Genomic DNA, 26,518 nt, shown 5'->3' with positions numbered 1-26,518 from the left:
CCTGGTCCTTGGGCATGACCTGAAACTACACCCTACTGGGGTTGGGTGGTGTGGTGGGGCTGCCTGTGGTGGGGCAGTCTCCAGGAAATGCCACACATGTGCTTCCCCAGTGAAAGGCGAGGACGGTGCTCTGTATAGCCTCAGCCCCCATGACCTGGTGGGTTACCCCATAGTGGGGGCAGGCTAGGGGTCCAGGCATCTCATCAGATACCTGAGGCCCAAGGGGTGTATGCCCCAGGATCCTCAGTGAGGGGACAGAATAATAGCCCCAGTGAGGGCATGGAGTAAGAGCCAGAGGCTGCATAGAGTAGGGTCCACATGGGGCCTGAAGGACTGCACATAGGCCGACTGGAGTACAGGCCCAGTAAGGGGCAGAGCGAGTAAGCCCAGTGTGAGCAGGGTTCCAGAGAATAACTATGTGGCCCACAAGCTCAGAGAATGGGGACAGTGTTTGGAGAGGCCCAAGAAGGCAGACCCAAGTGGGAGAGAAGAATAGCTGCTTGAAAACCTAGCCAGAGATCCTTGACTGGCCCATGTTGGGGCCAGGACCATGATGGTCAAAAGGCAAGGATTCCCACTGCAAAGGACAGCCAAAAGCTAAAGGCCTGGAGTCCTGACTAGCCTAGAGGCAAGGCCAGGGCCTGAGAGGCCAGCGGTCCCAGAGGGGGCCACTGCCAAGAGGGAAAGGAGTCTAGGGAGTTTTGCAGCCTGGGATGATGGTGGAGGTTAGGCTGCCTGAGTAGGAGGGATCCAGGTTGGGTTCCAAACGTCAGACGGGAATATAGTGGGGCTGGAGTCATACAGTGATGCCATCTGCGAGGTATGGGACATGGTGTAGGGACAGTATGGAGCCATGTATTATACCCTTGGCATCAGGCATTAAATGGGCAACCTCCTGCCTAGAAACAACTTGTTTAATTGCAACAAAGGCATGGCAGGAAAGTCAGGTGGGTGGACTGCCCTAGATTAGGTTGGGGGTCCAACAGTTGGACCGGCCTTGAGACGGCCCCCTGTCACAGCACAACCTAAAATCACCATTTTTAAGGTGCATTAAGGGTGCGCATGTGTAGACCCACCCTTAATGTGTCTTAAAAATGGCTAATGTGCCTTAAATTGGCATGTGTAAACACATTCAGTGTGTACAATACAGGTATGTATATATTTTGTGCACATATTTGGTTTAGTATTTACATTTTCTTAGAAGTTAATAATATACAGTCATATATCACCATGGAAATATTTCAGTCCTTATGAAACTGAACTATTGGGGCCAGATTTTGAACCCATTCTAGTTTATTGCAAAATTCCCATTGCTTTCTGTACGCCTGGAATTTGAACCAAACTTTTCATTGCTTATATTTTTCTAAAAATGTATAGGTGCATGTGTTATATACAGTGGAAGCTTGATCCCGCCATCTTTGCACACCCAAAGCTTCCATTAATGTTCTTGGAGGGGGAAGGTGTCTCAGGGCACTAAGGTGTGCCTGCTCCTTTAAGGGTAGAAAGTGCCTAGAGAGAGGGCCCTAGGAGCCAGGCAGAACCCCCACAGGTGCAGGTTGCTATGGTAGTAGGCTAATGAAGGAATAAGCCTGCACCTGCACCCAGTCAGCTGACTGGAAGAAGACAGGACCCTGGGCACATATAAGCCCCAGGGCTGGGACTGGAGACAGTTAGTGCTCTTGCAGAAGCTCTACCCAGAGATGTTTGTTTGTGTAGTCTGCTACTGGTAAGACTGATGGGCTCTAGCAGCTCCTAAAGTATCTGGAGCTGGAGGCACACATTGTTGAGGGAGAAGCTTGCCTCCTTACAGGGGCAGAGTGTGACCTGCAATGTTGTTGCTGTTGTTGTGTTATAGCCCAGGGGATTGTATTTATGTTGCTCGTTGAGACTGGGCTGAGGCTGTTGGGGAGGAGGAGGCCTCATAGGGGGCACACTACTGTGTAGAGCCCCAGCACCAGTGAGGGCGCACAGACAGGGCTGCAGAGCCCAGTGCCAGTGAGGGTGCACAGCCCAGGGCCCGGTGATGACAGGAGGCTGAGTTATTAAGGCCTCAGAGGGACAACGTTTGAATACCATCTGTGAGGCATGGGGCATTGTAAAGGGGCGGTGTTGGAGCCATGCATCTAGCCAATAAGGCTTGGGGGGTACTGTAAGGCACCTCCTGAGTATGGGACCCAGTAAGGGGTCCAACAATCCACAAGGTTTGGAGGAGTCTGTCAGGACTGTGACTGAGCAGCAACTCGAGGGCAGCCTCCCGATTCATCATTTATACCAGCAAGATGTGGCAGGCAAAATTAGTAGGCGCCCAAAAGGTGGAGCCAGTATGGTCACAGTGTCCAAGGGACATCACGGCCGTCCCTGGGGGCCATACTGTGACAGGATGAAGAAGTTCTAGATGCTCAAGAAATACAAAATCACTCAGTTCTGGGATAGTGTGAACATGGAACACTGATGGGTCTGGAAGAAATACCTAGCTCATAAATTTAGATAAGGAGCAATGATATTTCTTCTGTCATGCTGAGCAAATGTTTAAACTTTTATATTTCATAGTAAAATTAAATCTTCTTCTTTATAGATTAAAAGATACATGACTTTAATGTTCTTTTTTTCCATTTAAATAATTGTAACATAGAAGACTGAAGAAATAATAGGTCAGGCAGGAGGGAAGGTGAAACCTATGCCTGTCATTCAGACCAACAGTTACTAGAGGACCAGACTACAGTAGTTCTCTTCATTTTGCTGCTTCTGTGGTCCATTTGAATAATGTCATGTTATGTGCGTTAGCTGACAATAAATTACCTCAGCCCAGGAGATAATGGAAATCAGAGTCATTATATGTTTTCATATTCTAAAGATAATAAAATACTAACAGAAATATTTGACTACAGTGAGAACTGATAAAATCTTTGCTCTCTCATCCTTTCCCCATTGATATAAATCTTTACCATTAATCTGACAGCTTTAAATTCCAGAAATACAAGTAATTAAATGGCTAAAATAACACAGTTTGGATGCTATATCAGAGAAGTGTCACCCTTCTGCATTGTTTATCCAGGAAGAATAGATCATTATTTTTCAGCTGTGACAAGGCTCATTTCCTCTCTGACAGGAAGTGTTCCTCAGAACTGGCTCTATGGAGGCACATGGGAATACATGCTGACATAAAACATTTCATTGCCAGAACTGTGAGTGTATCTACATGAGACACTTTAATGTGCATTGGCCTAATTTAATGCACATTACGGGTGTGTATCTAAAGGTGCACACCCCTAATGTGCATTAAAATGGTGAATTTAGGTGCGATTAAAGTGAATTAATTCACATATAGACACATTAACGTGCATTAATGCTGTGTCTGTGGACTTATTTGGGACTAACTCGTGATCCATCCGGCAGGGCCTTTCATTTGGCCAGGGGTGCTGCCTGATGGTTTCTGACCAGACTTGTGTGCTGCCCATACTACACGGAGCTTGTCTGCTGCATGCTGCTGGTCAGACACATGCTGGCTGGTCCAGGGCACTTCCTGCACGTGTTGTGGGGCTCACTGCATGAGGCCTGCAGTGCAGGTCTGGGGTGCTTTTTTTTTTTCTTGGACAAACACACAAACACACACACATACACATTTACTGGTCTTCAAAACCCAAAATACAGTTTCAGAATCATACACGTGTTACAGTACTTGCTCCCACACACCCACTCACCTGCGCTCCCATGCACCCATTACAAAACTTGCACCCATGCACTCATGCACCCGTCCTCATTCCCTTCACCATTTCAGTTACACTGTCCCCATGTTTCTTCCCTTAGTCACTAGTCTTTGGTCTTTTAACTCATGTCACTGTCATTGGTGTTGTCAGTGTCATCATTGTTGTCTCCATCGTTGTTGCTGTTGCTGGCCTTCTTCTCCATGTTGCTTGACTTGCTCGACTCACTTTCTTCCTCATCAGTGCACCTGTCTTCCCTGTGGGGGAGGTGTGAGGGGGAGGGTTCTTGAACAGTCTGTGCCAGTGGCACCTCTGCCAGATGATGTTTGCTGCTTCTTCTCCATCCTCTCCCACCTCTCCCATCATTTTCTAGTAGTAGGACTGCAGCTCACTGAGTCCCATTTTCACACAGTCCTTGACTGAGAGCTTTGTGTACTAGTATGTCAGGAGGTTCCTGGTCTTCCACAGGGCATTTCTGATAAAGGAGACAAACTGGTTGTAGCAGGCAGGTCTGAGGCTCATACTGCATGCGGTGCCCATGCTGTACCAACCCTGTGCACTGAGACCAGCATATGGGGCTGGTCCGTAGGTCCAATCTGGTTTAGGAACCAGCCTTGTGCCCTTCATCCAGCCTGTAGGCCCTGATGAGTTTGATGCCCCTGCTCTAGATGGCTACCCAGGCCATATATTTTGCATTGGAGCCTACTTTATTCCCAGGGAAGGTACTGAAATCTCTTCTGTAACTGACTTTTGTACTTAAAGTTCCTTTAAGCTAATTTACATGTGTTTGCACATGGAAAGCAAACACTGTTGAATTCTGGTGATCTGTCTGTGCAAAGTCCTATTTTTTCAGTATCTGAAAAGCTCTTTTTAATGCTGAGGTCCACACTGGATGGTTCAGCATACATTTTTCACTGACGGTCATGGGTTCTGCTTGTTTTAATTCATTAAAAAATGTTTACTTGGAATTTATGTTACCATGGTTATAGTAAGTTCCTTGTTCTGCCAGAAAAGACACTTTATTAGAAATCCTGAATTATCACACAAATGTTCTTTGTGTCTACCCTGGTTTGGGACTCTTGGATATGTTCCATAAAGCAGCCATTTAATTCTGTGACTACAATATTTTTTTTTAGAAAACTGAGCATGAGTTTAGAAAATAGGAAGCTGAATTGTACAAGAAGAATGAAGAATGTACGTTACTTTAATGGCCTTCCTAAGTCTGTCCCATTTGTATATGGTGGATGGGTGGGTAGCATTGCCAGATAGCTGATTAGCTGCTTTTGACAATATTTACATAAAACAGTGTGTGCAGAATTTATTGGCTAGGACCTGGTAGTGTAGCTCAGAGGCAATACCTACTTCTGTTCACCTTGACAAAAATAACTGATCACTGGATTTTTAAAAATAATTTTTTTTTAGTGGCTAGGTTAGGGGTACAGCATTGACACTTGGCTGAAATCTTCAGTGCAAAATTTGGTTGCCATTTCTCTGGTTGTAGAGCACTGACATCAGTTTGGCTACAAATGATCCTGCCTCAAGCAGGTGGTTGGACTAGATGACCTGTGGAGGTCCCTTTCAGCCTTATTTCTTTAGGATTTCTAGGATTTCTATTCTTGAAGCATGATTTGCCTGCCAGTTCATGATGCACGCATTTGTCTATCATAAAGAAAACCATTCACCCTAACAGTGTTCTGGGAGAAACCATGCAAAAGATGAATAACTAGCACAGTGTTTAAGAGGGAGAGGAACAAGATAGTGGTATATAAGGAAAGGAAACTATCCAAAGAACCTAACTGGATAGCATGGACAAGCACTGTGAATAATATTCAGATTCAGGAGTAGCTATGCCACATAAAACATTCTAAATAAATCCTGAAGTTTTACTAACTATAGCCATTATGAATAATTAGACAGAATAGGAACCAGAAATCACACTTGTCTTTTATTCTTGATCCTGCCACTAGGTTGTTGTGTGACCTTGAACATACCTCTTACAAATAAACTATAGGAAGTTGTAGGTGTTCAGCACTTGGGGAAATTAAACCAATCATTTAGCTACCTGAAAATAGATGCCTAACTATAGGCATCTGCCTTTGAAAATGTTAACCTTCATTTCTTTAAGATTGCATCCATGTCTGCAATACTTAACCTTTAATAAGTGTTTTAAGAGCTGCAGTTTAAGCACTATTCAGGGAGTTCAAACTGTTATTATGAGTTTAATTCTTAAAAGACTTACAAAACAAATCCTACTTTATAATGTATTAATAACAAAAGAGATGCTGGAAATCTAAGTTCCAGTGTGAATGTTCACCTTTATTGTGGTTCCAATTATGAATTAAAGCAACACTGATTAAAAAAGTACTTCTAATAGGAATATTACATAGCAATATTGTTGATAACACTTTAGTGGTTAAAAATTAACTCATTTTTTGAAGCTCTGCTCACTTTTCACCATTGATTCCATTATTTGCTCTTTTGCACCTTATTTATTTGAATGCTCCACTTCCATTTTGCCTGCAGTGTCTTTCCAGTCCTTTTCTTTTTCAGGGTTTCTTTTACTAGATAAAAGGTAACACAGCTAATGAGCTCTGTGCTCATAGATAAATACTGCAATAGTTCGGTCATAAAATATGCAGATAGCCATTTAAATGAGTGCATTTGAGCAGATGGGGAATGTCATGACTTGTCTTGTGCCCCAAATGGAGTCCCTTTGAAAATGCTGCCCTTAAATGCCTCCAGCACTTAACACTGTTCCCTTTTTGTACTTATGTCATAAAGATGTCCCTGCTTTCTCTACAAAAAAGGATACACTTATGTCTTCATTACATGAATATGGCTTTACCTCTAATGCTATTCCCCCCCTTTTTTTTAAAAACTTCCTTTTGTACCTCCTCTTCCAATTTCATACCAGTTAAAACCAGTTTATTTGTTTGTTTTAACCTGGTTAGCTGAAATGGGCTAAGAGTTGGCAGTTTGTACGCAAGCAACCTGATGTAGGAAAGAAGGGGAAAGTTACATTTTCAAGCAGAAATGAAAACTTCCTTTTATTTGGAAATAGAGCTGCCTATTTTTTATCGGTCAAACTGTAACTATCCCCCCCTAAACTTAGTTCCCTGCTTAAGTGTGACATTTCCATTGTCAGTAGGGGCATATCTAGAACCAGAATTGTCCTTTTATGGAAGAATACAATTCTATATGAGAACATGTAAAAAACAAGCTTGTGACTGTAATATATTAAATTGATTCAGGGATTTCCTTTTGATTTTTCCCCTTGCAGTGTGAGCATATCATTTGCTTTCCATCTCTTGGCAGGTGAGAAACCTTTCAAATGTGAAAACTGCTCAAATGCCTCAATTGATCCAAATTCTTTGCACAGACACTTCAGGCCTTACACAAGTGAGAAACCTTACAAATGCCAGCTCTGTCCCTATAGTTGGTAAGTGCAAATAGCTCCCTGTCTTGAACAAATCTTACAGTTCATACCTCTGCTTATGTATATATGCTCCCGCCCATCAGTAAAGGAAAACCATGTATTTAAATTGACTCCAGTAGACAGCTGAGTCATTTCATGCAAAGATCTAATGAATATGCTGTTTTTTCTAAGTGGATATTTCTATCCACTCTCTCTAGCTCCCTTTATGTTCTGTAGACATCTGCTTCCCTTTATCTGCTATAGACACAGTACAGACTGTGGGGGAACATATTTGAAATTGCATGATAAAGAGAAAAAATCCTTGATGGAAGATTGAGAAGATAACTGTGTGATATCATTAGGGTTTTGACAGTAAAACCTGATTTTATAAGTTTGTTCACCAAACAGGAGTCTCTTCTCATGAAGTCAGTTGCAGTAGGCCTTTTTTCACATATATTTTTCATTCAAGTTTACTTCGTATGTTTTCCAAGTCTGGGGAAAAATCACTTACCTTTCTTTTGTGAGGTATTCCTCACTGAGAATCCATACCCAGCTCTTTAGTTTATTTCATGGTTCAGGTACAGCTAGTAGTATAATTAGGACAGGGTGTCAGGGCCTCTGGATAGTCAGGCCAGCTGAGCTAGGCTCTTGAGCTTCCACACCTGACCCTGTTCCCAGGTTAATGCAACTGCTCCAGTTCTCTGTAACTGGTTTAGCTGCTGAGAGTGCCACTCAGCCCTTTTAAGCACACCTGTAGTGTCAAGCTGCAGGCATGCCTTGACAACAGCCTTAGTCTACTCCGGCCAACCTCACATTCACTGGTCTCTCTGGTCCTCTTGGCTCCTGACTTGGCTTTGGCTGTTCCTGACCCTGATCTTGGACCTTGCCTGGAACTAGGCACTCGGCTCTCTGATTCTTTTGGCTTCTGACCTTGGATGGCACCCTGGACTGTGTCTCTTGGATCTCCCTCTTGGCTGTTCTAGAACTTCATCCCACATTCCCCATTTGACTGATCCAAACCCCAATCTGATGCCCAGGTCCAGACCCCCAACCTGTATTCTCACCTAGCTGACATCCTGGTTGCCCTTCAGGGCCTATCTACAGGCCTGACTACTTACATCCCAGCCAAACCCTCACACTGGGTGACTAGGGCAAGCGCCCTAGGTGCCAGCTTGGTGGAGGAGCAGAAAAATATCAGCTGTCACTGTGGCTGCACAATCGCATCAACAGCAAGGCAACAGTCAGATGTTACCACTGGCCTCATGCATCCCACTGTCCTGGGTGTCCAGCTGCTTCGTTATGCTTCTGGGTTTGGCACATCATGGAAAGAATAGTAGTCTTTGTTAGTTGTAAAAAATGCTGAAGTACATGTTGATAATAAGCTGGGGAAGGGGGTTAATAAGATGTAACTTTAAAAAGTTATTTAAATATTTTACATTCTTCTGTGTTTGAACTTTGTATGCTAAATGACATCTCGTTTGCCTCAGGGTGGTTAAATTCCAAAGGTCTAAGATGAAATAAGCTTCTGTTTTGAAGTATTCATTCACTGGAAGATTTTTATTTTGGGGGGGTTGGAGAGACTATTTCATAATCCTTCATAGTAACTAATTTAGCATTGATTGCGGTTATGTTTACAAAAGTGATGTTATTTCAGGGCACCTCTTGCCACCAAAATTCAAATACAGAATTGCTTCCATCAAATAAGATTTGAAATAATGACAACAGCAAAATAAAAAAAAAAACTCACTAAATTTCACAAAAATTCCTCTAACTGCCTAACCTAGATGTTGAGTCTTTCAGCAGATGAATACAGGAATTATAGTGTGGGGAAAGTCTTTTCCTGCTCTTCTTGGCAGCTATGCAGAAATGTAAACACTGTCTTGCTTTGGTAACAAAAATTGAAGGAAATTCAAGTGTTGAAACAAGTGATTTACTGCCAAAATGAGACAAAAGCAGGACACATTCTTTAGCAGATGTTTACATTCTAGGAAGTTCTAAGTATAGTGTATGTCCTACTATATGAGCTAGGGAAGAGAAAAGAAAGGATTCAGAAAATGAATCTTCCTATTACATAATGGACACCGCAGGGCTACAGGGCAGAATACTGCATCTGCTCTTCACTAAACTACGTGCCCTATGACATGCGCAAGAAATGTTGGCTCCTCCCATAATGTCAGATTTAACAGTAGGGCACTGTTAAGTATAACAGGACACTGTAATGATTTATCATAGAACCAAAATCTCATGATTTTTTTAAACAAAATATACTGCCATACTTTTACTAGCACATTGTGATATAATGCTGTGTTGTTAATAAACAGTTGCCAAAATAAACCAAATACATTTTTATGCTGTCCTTGGTTATTATAATTTGGGGGTTTTGGGACTTACGGGTTGGCAAAATTTACCAGTTCCCAGTAGGTTCCCCTTCATCTAGCACAAATTGCCAGGTGAGATTTTTATAAGCACTAATACTGTAAACACTGGCATACTTAACTTTCATCATGGGAATAGTTACATGAAATCAATGGGACTATTGACTGTTAAAGTCAAGTACACGTGTGAGTGTTTGCAGGCTTAGAACTTAAATATGCTGCATGCATAAATAAATTCAATAAGTGTGTTGCCTTATGGGCTGAACAGCCTGATTAGTTGTATACCAAATATGTGTCAGTGAAGCATTGTATATAACTCAGATGTACTATAACTTGGTGTATATACCTGAATGATGTTCTGTGCAGTTTGGCTAGTCCAAGTAGCCACCTGTGAATCTGCATGCAAATTTACCAAACTGTTTAAAAATCTATTTTAAAACTTTAATATGCTAATATGTTTACAGGCTTTATAATACAACACCCTCTATTTTAGCCTATCCCATCCTGTTAATTGCTTTTGCTGCACACTTACTGTTCAATAAAATGATTTAACCTAAATCAGCTAAGTCTGATACTACATCTATCCAGCGTTACCTTAAACTGGTTTTGGCCATTTTGAATGTAGTTTATGTACACTGAACTTCTGTTGTATTACAAATTTGAACTGCTTTCTGATCACTTATACTGGTTTATGTGTAATTTCTGTCCCTGACCCATAAGTTCAATGCACATAGACCACTTTCAAAATAGCTGAAACCAGTTTAAGATAAACCTGGATGAACATAGTATCAGACCTAACTGATTTAGGTTAAATTGGTTTATTGAAATTCTGTCCCAGATCCCCTCCAGATTCAAGATAACTCCAGTCCCCCAGAATCCCAGGATGCTGTAAACCCCGCAAACCCCTTGTCGTGGGTAGGATAGTGTTAACCTAAGCTGTCTGCTCCAGCTGAGCAGGGAGGCATGCTGTAGCCTGGGCCATTGCAGGCACATAACTGCATTTCTGGAATCAAAAGTGAATGTCTGTTTACTTGCTAGTTGATTGAATCTATGCAGTTTAGACCAACATGCAAAGATTGAATTTATTCAGCTTTGGGCTTTTTGACTGTATGTACTTAGCCCCAGTCTCTGTAATTTATATCCACATAGGGCATGTCCACACATGCAGGCATGTGTGCTTGCAGCAGCTCAAGTAGCAGTGGCACAAATTTGTGCCAGAGATTTGTGCCTCAGCACATGTGTCTGAACATACACTCTGGTGTGAGGCAAATTGTGCCACTTGGGGGAAAATGACCCTGACCAGCTCCTGGATATTCAGCCAGGGGGAGCTAGAGGCAGGGGCCAAAACAGGTGCTGGCACCACCAATATAAAAAGCTGCCCTGGCAAGCAGCTCAGGACTACTTGCCCTCAGGAGCTTCCGAGGAATCCCGTCCAGACACCAAGTGGTGGGACCTGCTCAGTGAGCAGGTGCCATGGCTGGGGCACCCCAGTGGCTGAGTCTACACTCCACCCTCATCCCACGAGCCACTGGGGACTTCAGCTGGCAGCTCCTCCACAGAGACGTGTCCACCAGTGTGTACATGGTGAGCTTCATGGATACCCCAGTCTCCTGCCCCTTCTGCAGGCAGAGGGAGACCCTGGCACACACGACCCTCGAGCGTGCCAGGCTGCAGCCCCTCCAGCTCCACCTCCAGAACCTCCTCCTGAGGCTGGTTGAATTTCACCCCCCACCTTTTTGTTTTTGGTCACCCCATCCATGGCCCCACCAAGTCCTGGGACCTCCTGGTCAACCTCCTTCTGACCCTGGCCATGTGGGCCCTGTACTTGTCCAGGAAGGAGGCTCGGGCCAGGAAGGTGCCCAGAGACTGCGGGGCTTCTTTCCTCTCACTTGTCTATGCATGTTTCTGGGCAAAGCACCAGTGGGTGGCGTCCACTGGTTCCTTGGATGCCTTTAAGGACCAGTGGGTGCGGCCTGGGGGGCTCTGCTCGGTGTCCTCCTCAGATGCACTCATTTTCACATTTTGACTCTTTGACCCTCACATCACTCCTGTCCTGTTTTTTGCCTTTGTTGTCCCAAGCATTTTGTTGTAGCATTCACTGCTTGGCGAGTGAGTGGCCTGGAGACTGCGGGGATGCTTTCCTCTCACTTGTCCATGCACAAGCTCCTTGGATGTCTTTGAGGACTGGTAGGTGGAGTCTGGGGGGCTCTGCTCTGTGTCCCCCTCAGGCGCTCTTATTTTCACATTTTGACCCTTTGACCCACACAACACTCCTATCCTGTTTTTTTTTTTCATTAGTTTTCCCAAGAATTTAGTTGTACCACTCACTCATTAGCCCACATGGGGTTACTAGTTAGCCAGGTGGTCCTTAGACACCATGGTATGAGTGTTACAAATAGACAGGAGCTTCCAAGGTCTGGCCAGTTGGTATCTGGGGACACTAGCCCCTTGTGCCAGCTGGACTGCTGAAGCATCCCTAACCTAGAGTGGCCCCTGCACCCTCTATCCACTGCAGCAGTCTGGCTGTTGCCTGGCTGTGACCTGCTGCCACCTGCAACAGCATCCATCCCCTTGGATCTGCGGCCCCATGGCTGTGTACCTGCTAAACCGAGACAGGAACTGTATGCCACATGGGCTGTGGTATGGGCACTGCAGGAGTTGCCTGCACCTCTCAGTCAGCTGCCAATTGGCTGTGGCTGCACAGCTGGCCTTCTTGTGGTACTGCTGTCATGTCTTTTCATGTCCCTGCTTTGCCATCTGGGCAGCTATCACCCGGAATATACGCTTGTTGCGGTGGCCCACTTTGAACTGTTGAAGCATGTCCTCCTGGCCCTAAATGGCCAGGAGGTCAGCCACCTCCTCTGCCCTCCAGCTGGGTCCATAGTGCTGGCCCTGGGCAGGCTCCTCTACCTGGGTCCTGCCACTTGCCTCACCAGCAGGGATCCTGGTGTTCCCTGTTTAAAAATTGCAAATTCTCTGATAAAAACATCCAAATTGTCTCATTAAATTACCCCAAATCCACATTCATCCATGATTAAAATGAAACACCACTATAGAGAGAGAGAGAGAGAGATCAGTGGGGCAATGTTTTATTGCTGTATTTACAATCTTAAAACAATTTGGAAGCCTAGCAGTGACTCTATCATCATAATAAAATACATTCTATATATACACTTTGGTGTTTGCTTTTGGTTTTTTTATCATAGAAAAATCAGAGCTTCCCCTAGCCCCTTCACTCACCAGGATGTGGGGAGAGCTGTAGCTGGACCCACAGCTGCTTTGTGGTGCTGAGAAGTACTGATATGCCCATGCCCTGCCCCTGCCCATGCCCTTGCCCCTCATTCCCAACCCACATCCTTATTAGTGCCCGTCACTCCTGATCCGCAGCCCCTGCCTGCCTCCCACTTGCTCCCTCCCGGCAGCAGCTCAGTCCTAGCACCAGGATAGGAGTCCAGCTGCAGCTGTCCCATCCACTTCTTTGTGGCTCTGAGCAGTGCCAGCCCTTACTCTTCTGCTCCCTGCACCTGTGCCCAGACCACAGTGACCCCCATGCTGTTCCTGGGAAGTCCTCAACTGTGGCTTAGGGACTGGGCTGGGAAAGCTCCTTCCCTTCCAGGCCAGCCTCCCCCTGCACAGGCTGCTCTAGGGTGGCAGGAGGGCCCCAAGCTCAGCTCTGGTGGCCTCTCCTACTTGGAGCACTCCCCCATCCCCTACTCCCATCTCTCTCTGTCTCTCTCTGTCTCTCCCACTCTCTATCTCACACGTTCCTGCTCTCACACTTGGCCCATCACATACACCCATAGACCCCACTTGTACCTCAGTTCCCTACCCCCTCCCGCCCATCACCTACCCCTGCTACCACCTCCAGCCCTCCCTCTAGCCCATCACAGCCCCCCAAGTGGTTCCTTGGACCAGGAGCCCCCCAGGCCAGGGCCATATGTCCCAGCACTGGTGTGAGCATAGTGCAGGGCTGCAGTACAGCAGTTACCCCTGCAAGCCACAGCTCCTGCCAGCAGGTCCCATCCCATTTGGTGGCTGGGCACACAAGGCATGAGGTTTGTTGGGGGGATGTGGGGTTGGGGGGGGTGGGGAAGGGCTGTGGGGGGTGGGTGGAGGCTTTGCGAGGGTGTGTGAGGGGGTTGTGGGGGATGTAAGGGTGGGTGTAGGGTTTGTGGGGGTGAGCCAGCTCCTGCCTCCACATGCCTGTCATGTGGAGGCAGAGCTGGCTCAGCACAATGGTGTGCAGCTCCTGCCTGCAGTGCTGGGAGCCCCAGGTGGCAGGAGGAGCTGGCCCAGTCCTGCCTGAAGGTATGTGCTAGTGGATGGGCCAGCTCTGTACATCACGTGTAGTCCCCGGGTCTCAGGTGTTGTTGCATGCTGCTGGGGGGTTCTACCTGCAGCGGGCCATGAGCGCTCAGAGGGCCTGCTACTGGCTGCTGCTGCTGCGGGGGGCGGGGGGGGGAGGTTGTGCACAATGGGTGGGGGCAAGCGGGGGACCTACCCCTCCCACACAGTCCCCTCCACCCCCATACCATCCCCCCACCCACACAGTCCCTGCTTACTAGGAACAAAGCCTGAGTCCCAGCCAGCCCTGAGAGACTGCTACCAGCCTTGCCCCGCTTCTAGAGCAGCAGGGGTATGCAGCAGGCATAGAGTTGCTCTGGCTGGGTGCTAAAGTATCTCTTTGGAGGACCCAGCCTCTAGTTGCTTTGGGATATGCTCCTGGAGAGTGCTCTGCACTATTTTTTTCTGGTGTGTTTTCTTTTGATACTAGGCAGACAAGGTTCCTTGGGTGAATTTGATATCTTTTATTAGACCAACCCAAATGGTTGGAGAATAGTTATTAAGCAAGCTTTCAGGTTCAAAAACCCTTCGTTAGGCTAAGGAAGTTTCAGCAGTTGGTGTGTGCTCTTCCTGGATGGAATGAAAAGTAAAGAAGCCAGGGCCTGGGGTGGGCTGGGGAGTCAGTTGCCAGGCAGATTGTAATGTATCAAAAATCCAATGTTTGTGTTTAGTCCCTGATCTCTAGTGTCCAGGAGGTTGATGAAATGGAGTTCATAGGCTCGTCCCTGGGAAGTGTTGTGTAAGTTTCCCTTGAGGATCAGGACTGAGAGATTGGAGAGAGAGTGGCCCTCCTGTGAGAAATGTGCCCCCACCAGTAATTGGGTATTTCTGTCTTTGATAGATTTCCAGTGTGCGTTCATTCTGGTGTGCAGTTGTTGTTTGGTCTCTCCTACATATTTTCCATCAGGGCATTTGGTGCATTGGATGAGGTATATTACATTCCTGGAGGTGCAGCTGTAAGACCCTGGGATGCTGATGGCTCTGTTGTGGGGTGTAGTAATAGTGGGGGTGGTGGAGATGTGTTGGCAGGTTTTGCATTTCTTGTCCTGGAATGGTCTGGATCCTTTTGGTGTGTTCTGGGCTTGAGGAAGTTTGCTTCTGGTGATGAGGTTGGCGAGGTTCGATGCTTGTTTGAAGGCTAGGATGGGTGGCTCTGGGAAGATCTTTTTAAGAATAGGGTCTCTGTCTAGTATGGGTTGCAATTTTTTGAGGATTTTCCGTACAGGTTCAAGGGATGGGTGATATGTCATAACCAGCGGTGTGCGATTTGTGGGGGGTTTTCTTCTGTATTGCAGCAGTTCTTCACGTGGTATCCAGGTGGCTCTTTCAAACGTGCGATCTACCTCTCTGGAGGAGTGTCCTTCCTGGGTGAAAGCCTTTTTAAGATTGGTGAGGTGGCAATCCCGGGTGTTCTCTTCAGTACAAATACGGTGGTATCTGAGGGATTGGCTGTATATCACAGCTTTTCTGGTGTGTTTAGGATGATTGCTGGTTCTGTGCAGATATGTATGTTGGTCTGTGGGTTTCTTGTATAACGTGGTCTGTATTTTACCCTTCTGGATACTGATCATTGTGTCTAAAAAGGAGATGTTGGTGCTGGAGTATTCTAAAGAAAGTCGGATGGAGGGATGGTGATTGTTGAATTTCTGATGGAACTCAATCAGAGATTGTAGGTTTTCAGTCCAAATGATGATGATGTCATCGATGTATCTTAAGTATATCACAACCCAAGGGTGTGATTTTTGTTTTGTGTGTGCTTTGGCTCCACTGAATTATTTTCCCACCAATTTGTAGCTTTCTTTGCAGTGTGCATTTCTTCTTTGCAGTTAAGAAATGCGCGTTGCAAAGAGTTCCCGACATTTGTATTATAATTCGAGCCCCATTATTGGCTTGCGTGAAATTATTCACACGTGGCAGCTAGTGATTGGCTTGCTAGCCGTATAAAAAGCTTGAGTGGTTTCCGCCCAAGTTGGAGGACTCCACGAACACCAGGAGGAGGGATCTTCACGCTGTGTGAAGATCTCTAAGCGCTGCGGAGCCTTTCGGACCCAGCGCATTTCAAGCAGGCAACAGAGGTCTGATCAGCCTGTAGCCTCTCCCCGTCACCGTTCGCAATCCTCGACGTATCCCTCTCCCTGCGCGCAAAAGGATCCACGGAGCCTTAATAATTCCATGGGAGAGACCCGAGCTTGTCGTCGTAGTCCTCAAACGAGGATTTAATCGGAGCCGTGCCTGGGAAACTGTCCAGCCTACACCGTGACCATCTTCGGTGTAAGTAAACAATCTTGAATCAACCACTACGCGTCCGTAACTAATTCTAGCGTGTTGCCTGTTTTCTCCGACCCAGCATGCCCGGGCTGCTGGCCACAGCCCGCGCGGCACGAAAAAGGGCCTGGATCGCTCCCGGCCCACACAAAGTATAGCAAGGGTTTGATGGTGCAGTTCTTGAGAAAGTCTTCTTCCAGGTGGCTCATAAAAAGGTTGACATACTGTGGGGCCATTTTAGTGCCCATAGCTGTTCCCATCATCTGGAGGAAGTGTTGATTATTAAAAGTGAAATTGTTGTGTGTGAGGATGAAGTGTATAAGGTCAGTAATATCTTTGGGCCTGTATTCTGAGTTGTAGTCTTGTTCCTGTAGATATGTAAGGCAGGCTTGGATGCCATCCTGGTGTGGGATGTCGGTATATAAGCTGGTAACGTCCATGGTGGCTAGGAGTGTGTTGCTGCGAAGGTGGTCTATGTTTTTAAGTTTCCGTAGCAAGTCTGTAGTGTCTTGTACAAAACTTGCTCTGTGGGTGACAAATGGTTTTAGGATTGATTCAACGAAACCTGATATTTCCTCAGTTAGTGTCCCATGGTTGGATATGATAGGTCTGCCAGGGTTCCCTTGTTTGTGGATTTTAGGGAGCATGTAAAAAGTTCCTGGGTTAGGTAGTGGGGGGATCAAGGTCTGTAGTTTTTCTTGTAGTCTTGATGGAAATGATTTGATGGTATTGTTGAGTTTTTTGGTGAAAAGGGGAGTAGGATCTTCTTGTAGTTCTTTGTAGTAGGTGGTGTCAGAGAGCTGTCTCTTGGCTTCCTTTATGTGATCCTCACAGTTTAGAATGACTATGGCTCCTCCTTTATCTGCTGGTTTTATTACTATTTGGTGGTTAGATCTTAGAGATTTTATGGCCTTTTTCTCTGGTAGAGACAGGTTGTTGTGGTGGCGTCTGTTGCTGATTTTTTCATTGTTCATTCTTTCCCTGAAACAGTCAATGTAGCGGTCAAGGTTAGGGTTTCGTCCACTGCGAGGTGTCCAATCTGATGTTTTTTGGGGCTTTTTGGCATTGATCCTTTCCTGAATGTTGTCAGAGGATGGGTTATTGTTGGGAGTGGGTTCAGTGTGGTCGTGGAAATATTCTTTGAGGCGCAGGCGTCGGAAGAATTCTTCTAGTTCTCCACATTGAAGTATTTTATTAGGGTATTTTTCTGGACAGAAATTTAGGCCTTTAGAAAGGACAGATTTTTCAGTTTTGGTAAGCGTGTGTGTGGAGAGATTGATAATATTTGTGGGTTGGTTGCTGCTTTCAGTTTCATCAGGTCTGAGGTTGGAATGTTGTAAGGTGTTGGTGTTGTTCCTCTGATGGTTGTTTTGTGGCTGGGGAGCTTGTTCTTGAAGTAATTTGTTCCATTTCTTCTTTTTATGTAGGATGAATGCTGTAGAAAGTTTTTTGTAGTCTCTTTGTATCCACTGTATATTGTCAGGGAACATGCATGGATTTCTGTTTTTTAAGTTGTTGTAGTATATGGTGATTTCCTTCCTGAGTTGGTCTCTTTTGGAGTAGATTAGGTGAAGTAGATGATTTCTAATTTTCTCTGAAGTTCTTCTGCATAACTGTGAAGCATATTTGGAGTTGTGTGTAGTAGTCAGGGGATTGTAGATGTTTAGTCCTCAGGGAATGAAGTTGTGTTTCTTGCAAAGGCTTAGAAAATATATGTTGCTGTTGAGTTTGGCTTCTTTCTTTTTTGTGTTGTACAGTTTCCATTTCAGACGGCTGAATTCAATATCTTCCATGTTGCAGGGGTTTAGGTTGTAGCCGTGTTGGTCTAAGGATCTAAGTATCTTTTGATACTGGAATTGCATATTTGCAGTGCAGGGAGCATTTTTTTAGTCCAGGGTGTGCCTCCTACAGCATCTCAAACTGCTTTGAGACACTGCAACAGTCACATGCTTGCTCGAGTGAACAAGGTCCTGGAGTCAATTAGGCAGTTTATCTGTATGGACTACATTCAGAGGTGTGGTCTAAAGTAATTCGAGTAAACAGGTATGAAAGTAAGACTAAGAGGGCATTGCTGAAATAATGAATGAGCTAGACAAAAGTGAAAGTTACACCAGTTTCAATTCACTTCCTAATTTTATGCAATACCTTAATTTATTTTAATTTAATTTGAGACTAAAAGTAAAGTTTGAGTTTCAGTTATTTATAGCTAATTGCAAAACAGGTTCCATACTCAGGCTGCCATATGTTAACACTCTTTATTCAGCAGAGACTCTGGATACTGCTTTAGTCAAATTAATGGGCAATGATGGGATGCTGCATTAGCATCTGTCTCTCAAATTAGAAGATCTTATAAATTAGTTGATTTCAAAATGTGTCATGCAAACCTTTGCTCTCTGCTATCATGAACTGTTGTCTCTCCAACTCCTATATATGGAATGCAAAACCTAAAATGTTTCTGAATTGGACTTATATTGTATATTCTGAAGTCTTGTAATTTAATTGTTTAGTTATACCAAGAACTCAAAGCTATCCAAAATAGGAGATGTTAGCGTACTGAAAATCTCTGTGTCATTTAGTAACTGTGAAGAGTTCTTTTTGGTCTTTTTAGAATCAATAATCACTTAGGCTTTCATTTTCAATAGGCATTGCTATCAGATTTCAACAGAATTTCCTTAAGAGTCAAATGTTCTTTGTGATAAATGGGGATTTAAAGGCCTTTATGCCACTAAGTGAAAAATGATATATTTGATAGTGTATGAGGAAAATAATTATACAAAAGAGGATGTAATAACATACAAGCCCAAGTTTTCTATTTTTTCAGCAATTATATTTTCCCATACACCATTCACACATGCCAGCTGAATAAGTTTCCTTATCAAGCCTGGTTTAAGAGTGCCCACTGAATCTCTTGCACAAAATGAATTGTGGTTTAACCTGTGCCACTCTACATGCAGAGAAGCTGATTGTGGAGCAAGTGTGAATTTTAAAACTGGTTTAGTGTGGGATATCACTTATGTAATTATTATTAATCCCCAGATCATGTGGACTGCTAATACATGTTACCAAAATAAATGCACTTTCCATGTAATTTAGTAAGCATTAAAAACAACAACCTTTATAAGTAAGAAGCTAAAGTAACACAACACCTTAATGGATTTTGAATTAGACTGCATCAATAATGTGTAATAAAAACTTCATGTGGGCCATAAAGTTAGGATTCAAATGTTTCCAAATCTGGGGAATGCATTTGAATTCTGAAATATTTAGCTTAACCCACTGTAAAGTGAAGTTACAGTAATGAATATCTGGGAGATGGCTTTCCCCAGAATCAGTGTGTGTTGAAGCTTTGATTCAAGGCTAGTGATGTTCTAAGGAAAGTCAGTACATCTGCTGTAAATATCACATTCTTATGTAGAATACTGCCCATATTTGGCTCACAGATGAATTAGTTTTGGCGGCCTGCTCCTTTGTCAAAATCCATAACAGGTAAGAATGACATTTTTTTTTGTACTTTCAAACATTTTGAAGTAGTTGTAACTCTGGTTTTCAGCCATCCCTTCTGTATGGAATGAATTGTGACTGGATGTATGTACACACAGTCTATAAATGCAAACATTTGCATGCAGGCTGGAGCAATTCTAACCCCTGAATCTATAAGTGTTAGAATTTAACCATGAACATTGAAGGTACTAAATTTAATGTGCATAGGAAAAGCAATTTGATGTACGTGTAGATGTGCTCGGGTTATAGTAATAAAAATTCTACTGCTTGTGATTGCAGAAGTTTACATTTTTAAATGCATGTGCAGGTGTTTGCATCTTCAAAGAGTAAATGCTGACCTGTGCATGTAAGCAAGTGAAAGTAAGGTAGAAATGTGGCTGAAAATTTGGACTTGAAGTATATTTGTTCACTGTTAGTGTAGTGGGAAAAAAAAAACTTGTGCAGAGGAAGGATCTTTCTATGTTAAACCTCCATCTCAAGGGTCTGTAGTTCTAGAAAGCTTTGTTTCTTACGTGTACAGGAGGCAGGGATTAGATAGGGCCAGGAGAGTCGTGTACAATTCCTAGTTTTGCCACTGGGTGCATCTACACAAGATGCTGTATTGCACAATAGACTAATCTACTGAGCAGTATAGCATCACTGTAACTGTGCACTGAGCTACTGCACAGTAAAATAGGCTAATGTGCAGTAAATCTATTACTTGTAAATTACTGCACAATGGGCATATCTACAGGAGAAGCTTAATGTGCAGTAGACTAATTCTACAGCGCATTAGCGCATTACAACAAAAGCCATGCTAATGCACTCAATGCACAGTAGAATTAGTCCACTGTGCATTAAACATCAAAAAAATCTGTTCACCTTTGCTGCTGCGCAGTAGCACCAGCTATTGTACACTTAGTTAGTACCTCATATTAGAAGTACTAAACAATGCACAGTAGCAATGGCACAGTAATGCATGTGTAGACATGTCCAGTAAGTCTTAATTGCATGTGTAGCTGCAGCCAATGACCCTCAGCTGATGGAATCATGATGGAATGACTTGCCTTCTAAGCTTCTATCATGTCTATTTTAGGTCTGAAGTCCTTTCCTAGGGATTGTCTGGCTGTGTATACACAGTGCTTAGCATGACAGGGCCGTCATCAAAGTACTAGTACATGAAGTGCAGGTAATAACTTTTTTTTCCTCCTCAGAACATTCTGATAAACTCATTTTATTACAGCATTCAGAAGAACCTGGACCTCCATTTGTGTCAACATCATACTGGTGAGGCATTTGACTGGAGCTGTTGCTGTTATTCCTCTTTTGACAAATAATTCCTAAGGAAGCACATAAAGACATACCACTTCAGTTCTGAAATATCATTAGTCAACAGCCAGCTCACTGCTAGTTTCAAACCAATTCTAGTGGAATATTAGGTTCTTCATTTTTCAAGTTTTATGGAGCAGCCCATAAAAAAGATGCTGCTCATGATGCACAAAACTGATTCATAAGTATCAGAGGATCATCCAAAAGAGTAAAAATTGCAATGATTTTTGACAAAAAAGGGACTAGTAAATGGGGCTAAATCTGATGCTTAGAATGGTTCTTGCAGAAGGCTACATGTATTATGTTTTGCTAGGAGCGTAGCATGTTATAAACCATGAGGTGTGTGACAAGGCCTGAAAGTTTTGATTCTGTTCTCTGGTTACCTCATATTTACATCTGCTTAATTACAAGTGAAGAAGTTTAGCAGCTAAAGGAAGTAATTCTTGAAATACCAGTTTGGTTGTATTGAATTCTGCAAAGTGGTTCCTGGACTTAATTTCTCTTATTTTAAATATATTTTTTAGAAAAGTAAAAGGATCAGCAAAAAAAACTTGCTGATCTTAATGGCTTAAAATAGTTTAAAAAAACATTAGCTTCCTGCTTCCTGGTTATTTTTTAACACATTGTTATGTGCTAAATGCATCTGTCATCCTAAGTTAATCAAATAGTAAAATAAAAATACAGGCACTGTTCAAGTGCAATATCTGATAAATATGACACAAAAATTCAGTTGAATGTTATCTATATTTGTTTCAGAGTTAAAAATTGCTAAGTTCGTAAAAAGATCAGTTGAAATCAGACCTTTAACATCCCATAAGCAGGAACTTTTGCCACTGAGGCCCCATACTGATTCTTTGCCAACAGTGATTTTTGAGGTATTTGTTACTAGCACTGAATGTTACACAGGAATTTTTACCACAAAAAGTAGTAATTTTTTTTTATGAGATATTTTTTGCTTCAGTAGAAAATTAGGTTTATCATGCCAGGATACAAACATTTATTCTATAATACTGTGTTTAAGGAAAATAAAAAGGTTGTTATATGTTCCACTTGTGAAATAGTCATGTAGCAACTAGCATGAAGAATTTCTTTCTCTTTATAACTTGGTATTTTAGCAGTGTAAAGACTCCCAGTCCTTTCAGGAAGAAAGTGTTTAGAATCTGAAATCTGACAAAAATGGTATTCATTTGGATCTAGGTTTAGAGTACATATGGGTAATTTACGGGTAAAACTGTTCTCATTACAGTCATCTGAAAACAGAACATTGAGAGTTAAGCTAGAGAGAAACTCCAGGCTTTGAAAATATAGGAACGCACCATTGTAACAGTAACTGTGGGCCATAACCATCACCACCTTCCACTCTGGATGAAAGGTGTATTTTTTTCAGCCTCACCTTCTCTAAGTCAAATCAAAATTAAAAAGTTATACCTCGCATACATTTTCCCCCTAGGGAAAAGGTGAGAGAACGCTAACCATATGAAACAGATATTCATCATAGACAATACCTACAGTAGCTTTAGACTAACTTGTTTGGATGCTAATAGCAGCACAGCAGCAGGAGCACAGAAGTCACTGTGGTATTTGTTCAGGTCCCTGAGCTAGGCTCAGAGTTTGCTCTGTGCTGTCACAGATAGGCTGTTACGAGTACCTGAGCTAATTAGTTTAAGTTGCTTGGACATGTCTAAATGTGCAATTAGTGTGCCTGAATTTTCTGTGCAGAAGATTCAGGAACATTAAACTGCTCCCCTGCTTGCATCTGTACATGTACCCACAGGAGTGAATTTGATCCTGACAGATGCATCCAGATGAGCATGCACGTGCGGTTTGTGGCACTGTCTGCTATGCCGCAAACTACACGTGTTGTACATACAAGCATTTTCTGCACTGCAAATTTGCAGTCAGTTTTGGGGGGCGGAGAGGGGTGTGGCGGGTTTACATAGGGAGATTCCGGTGTAAAAAAAAAAACTGCACCAGAAAAAAATAAGATGGTACACATGGCAGCAGCGTACGCCACCTAAAACCAGAGCCTGGCCTGCCAGAGCCATGCTCCAGCTGCCAGCCAGGCTCCACACTGCTCCAGATCGCCACTGCTGAAGCCCCAGGAGGCACCCAGGACCCTTGGTAAGGCTGCTGGGGCCAGTGCCTGGGCTGGCCCTAACCTCCCCTACCCCACCTGAGGAATTTTTCCCTGTACTAACCCCACTTGCAGGGATCTGCCCTGAGGCAAAAAGCAGCAGCACAAATTTATGCTGCTGCTTTTTTTTCCTGCAGCAACTGCATACCCCTCCTTTTGGGGATGTGGCTAATGGGACCAGTTCTGTGTAGGGCTGCTTCTGCCCGGCCCTGCCCCCCTGCAGCAGCCAGGAGGAGCTCCAGGCTGCCCCAGGTGCTATCACCAGGCTGGCAAGGGTCATGGGGACTGGTCCTGATCTCCACAGGGAAGGGGAGAGCTGTCCTGACCACCAGGCAGCTGCCTCCCAGCCACCTGGAGACTGAGAGCTGTCTGGCTGTGAGGCAGCTTCCTCCCAGCCACGTGAAGATCCGGATGGGTCCCGATCTCCATGTGGCTGGAAGGCAGCATCCTACTGAGCCAGGACAGCTCTCTCTGCCCCCTGTATCCCCCTGCTGCCTAGGCTGACCAGGAGCAATTTGTTCCCAGTCAGCATCTACACGTGCACTTCAGCACATTAGTTAAATGTGCTGATTTCTAGTACCTGTATCTACAGGTACTAGAAAATGGTGCATCAGACTAATCTACTGCCCAGTAATTGTTGTGCATGTGTAGACAGTGATGATTTACTGTGCATTAGGTTAGCCTAATGTTCAGTAAAGTGTCCCATGTGGATGCACCCCTTGAGTATGTCTAATCAAGCTATATCTTTAACTACAGTAAAGACATATCCTAAGAAAGTGAGGGTTAATTTTTTGGCAGGCATGACGTATTAACCCTGCAAGGTGCCACTCTGATCCCTTTCCCTAGTCAATCCACTGCTTTGTGTTCTGCTCTATGTCCCATGTGCCACTCTACTTATTGTTCCCTGCCCCGTGCTCCTTGTCAGATCTGATGCTCTGCTTTCTGCCTGGACAGGCTGCTGTGCTGTTCACTCCCTGGTCTGCTGTGTGCCACACACAGGGGCTGCCCATGCCACTTAGATTTCATAGATTTCATAGACATTAGGGCTGGAAGGGACCTTGTAAGATCATCGAGTCCAGACTCCCGCCCAAAGGGCAGGAAGTCAGCTGGGGTCATAGGATCCCAGCAAGATAAGCATCCAATTTTCTCTTGAAGGTGTTCAATGTAGGTGCTTGAACCACCTCTGATGGCAGGCTATTCCAGACCTTGGGGGCTCGGACAGTAAAGAAATTCTTCCTTATGTCCAGCCTGAAACGATCTTGCAGTAGTCTATAATCGTTTGAACTCGTCATCCCTTGGGGCGCTCTGGTGAACAAACATTCCCCCAGATACTGGTGGTCACCCCTGATAAACTTATAGGTGGCCATCAGATCACCCCTGAGCCTGCGCTTTTCCAGGCTAAAGAGCCCCATAGCTCTCAGCCTGTCATCGTATGGTCTGCTTTCCTGACCTCGGATCATGCGTATGGCTCTTCTCTGCACTCTCTCAAGCTTCTCCAGATCCTTTTTGAATTGTGGGGCCCAAAACTGGATGCAGTACTCCAGCTGTGGCCTCACCAAGGCCGAGTACAAGGGGAGAATGATGTCCCGGGATTTGCTTGAGAAGCATCTATGCATGCAAGCCAGCATTTTGCTCGCTTTACTAGCCGTAGCATTGCATTGCAGGCTCATGTTCATCTTGTGGTCAATGATGACACCCAAGTCTCTTTCTTCCGTTGTGCTAGCCAGTGTAGCATTGCCGAGCCTATAAGGATGCTGCGGGGTTTTCCTCCCAAGGTGGAGAACCTTGCATTTTTCAGTGTTAAACACCATCAGGTTCTCGTCCTCCCATTTGCTGAGCCTGTCCAGGTCAGCCTGGATCACCCGCCTGTCTTCTGGTGTGGATGCTTTGCCCCAAAGTTTGGTGTCATCGGCAAACTTGGCCAGTCCGTTTCTGACTTCAATGTCCACATCATTAATGAAGATGTTGAACAATATAGGTCCAAGGACAGAGCCTTGGGGGACCCCGCTGGTCACAGGGCACCATGACAATTGACTTCCGTCAATTACCACCCTCTGGGTCCGACCATGGAGCCAATTTCCCAGCCAGCAGATCGTGGTGGACCCAAGGCCACAATTGGCCAGTTTTGCCAAGAGGTGATCATGGGATACCAGATCGAAGGCTTTTTTGAAGTCAGGATATATGACATCAATCTTTTCTCCCTTGTCCAGGTGATAGGTCAACTGGTCGTAAAAGGGAATGAGATTGGTCAAGCAAGAACTTGTGGCATATATGCTACACGCTGGCCACTCCTGTTCTGTTCTAGGACTACTTTCTCAAGGGAGACTTGCTTGCTCATAATAATTCTTAAGGTAGGCCTACTAGGGCTGTGAGAAGCTTCAGGTGCTGATTCAATTCGGAGGACATTTGGCCTGATTTGGCAGCCGAATCTCCAAATCCAAATCAGATCAGGAGACCAATTAAAAGGTCTGAATCAATTCGAAGCTCTCAGAATCAATTCAGAGAGCTTCAGAGATTTGGGCAGTCCCTGCTTGCTGCCACAGGGAGCTGGACTCAGACTCCATGCCAGTAAGTAGGCATTGGGGAGGGGGAGCTGGAGGAGTGGGGAGGAGACCATGGGGGGACTCCTGCTACACCTCATTCCCTGCCTGGTCCCCCAGCGTCCCTGAGCGCCCCGGACCCCCATCCTCTGTCCCAGCCCCCCCACATGGCTGCCCCACCCAGCCCCAGCTCCTGGCTCTTCTAGAAAAACCCCCTACTCACCAGCTCTTGCCAGGCGAGGGGCAACCTCTGCTGCCTCCCACTGCCCCATGCTGCGTGGGGGGGCTCTGCCATGAGCCACCCAATATCTGCCCCAGCCCCCCTCCCCCTGACATGACTGCTGCAGCTCCAGGCTCTTAAAAAAAAAATCCCCGCACTCACCGGCTGCTGTAGCAGCCACTAGGGCTTCTGGAGTCTTGTGGCAGAGCCCCCCACACAGCGCGGGGCAGCCGGGGGCAGCGGGGATTGCCCCCCACCCCTGCCGGGCAGCAGCCAGTGAGTGCCAGGGTTTGTTTTTTTTTCAAAGAGCTGGGAGGCTGGGGATGCGCAGGGCAGCCATTGACGGCTAGGAGAGTGGGTGGGGAATGGGGCCTGTTCAGTAATTCAGCCGATTCAGTGGTGGATGAATCTCCCAGTCAGATTTGGCCAAATTGATTTGGGACAGTGATTTGAATCACTGAATCAAATCACTGTCCCCTGAATCGGCCAAATCCGAAGCAAATACTAGCCACTTTGCACAAGCCTAATGCCTACACAGCTATTTAGGGAGCCCTCAGGGTCACTATCAATGATCTATTTCATTGGCTCTCAACCACAGTGCCACAAGATCCTTTTAAGGGTGCCATGGGGTGCCACTCAATATAGCACTATTAGGAGTGCAGACACCTACATGTGATTCACAAAGTAGCACACAAAGTGATTCACAAAGTGA

This window comes from Alligator mississippiensis, chromosome 3, assembly GCF_030867095.1.
Source record: "Alligator mississippiensis isolate rAllMis1 chromosome 3, rAllMis1, whole genome shotgun sequence".
Taxonomy (NCBI): Eukaryota; Metazoa; Chordata; order Crocodylia; family Alligatoridae; genus Alligator; species Alligator mississippiensis.
This window is presented reverse-complemented; position numbering follows the sequence as displayed.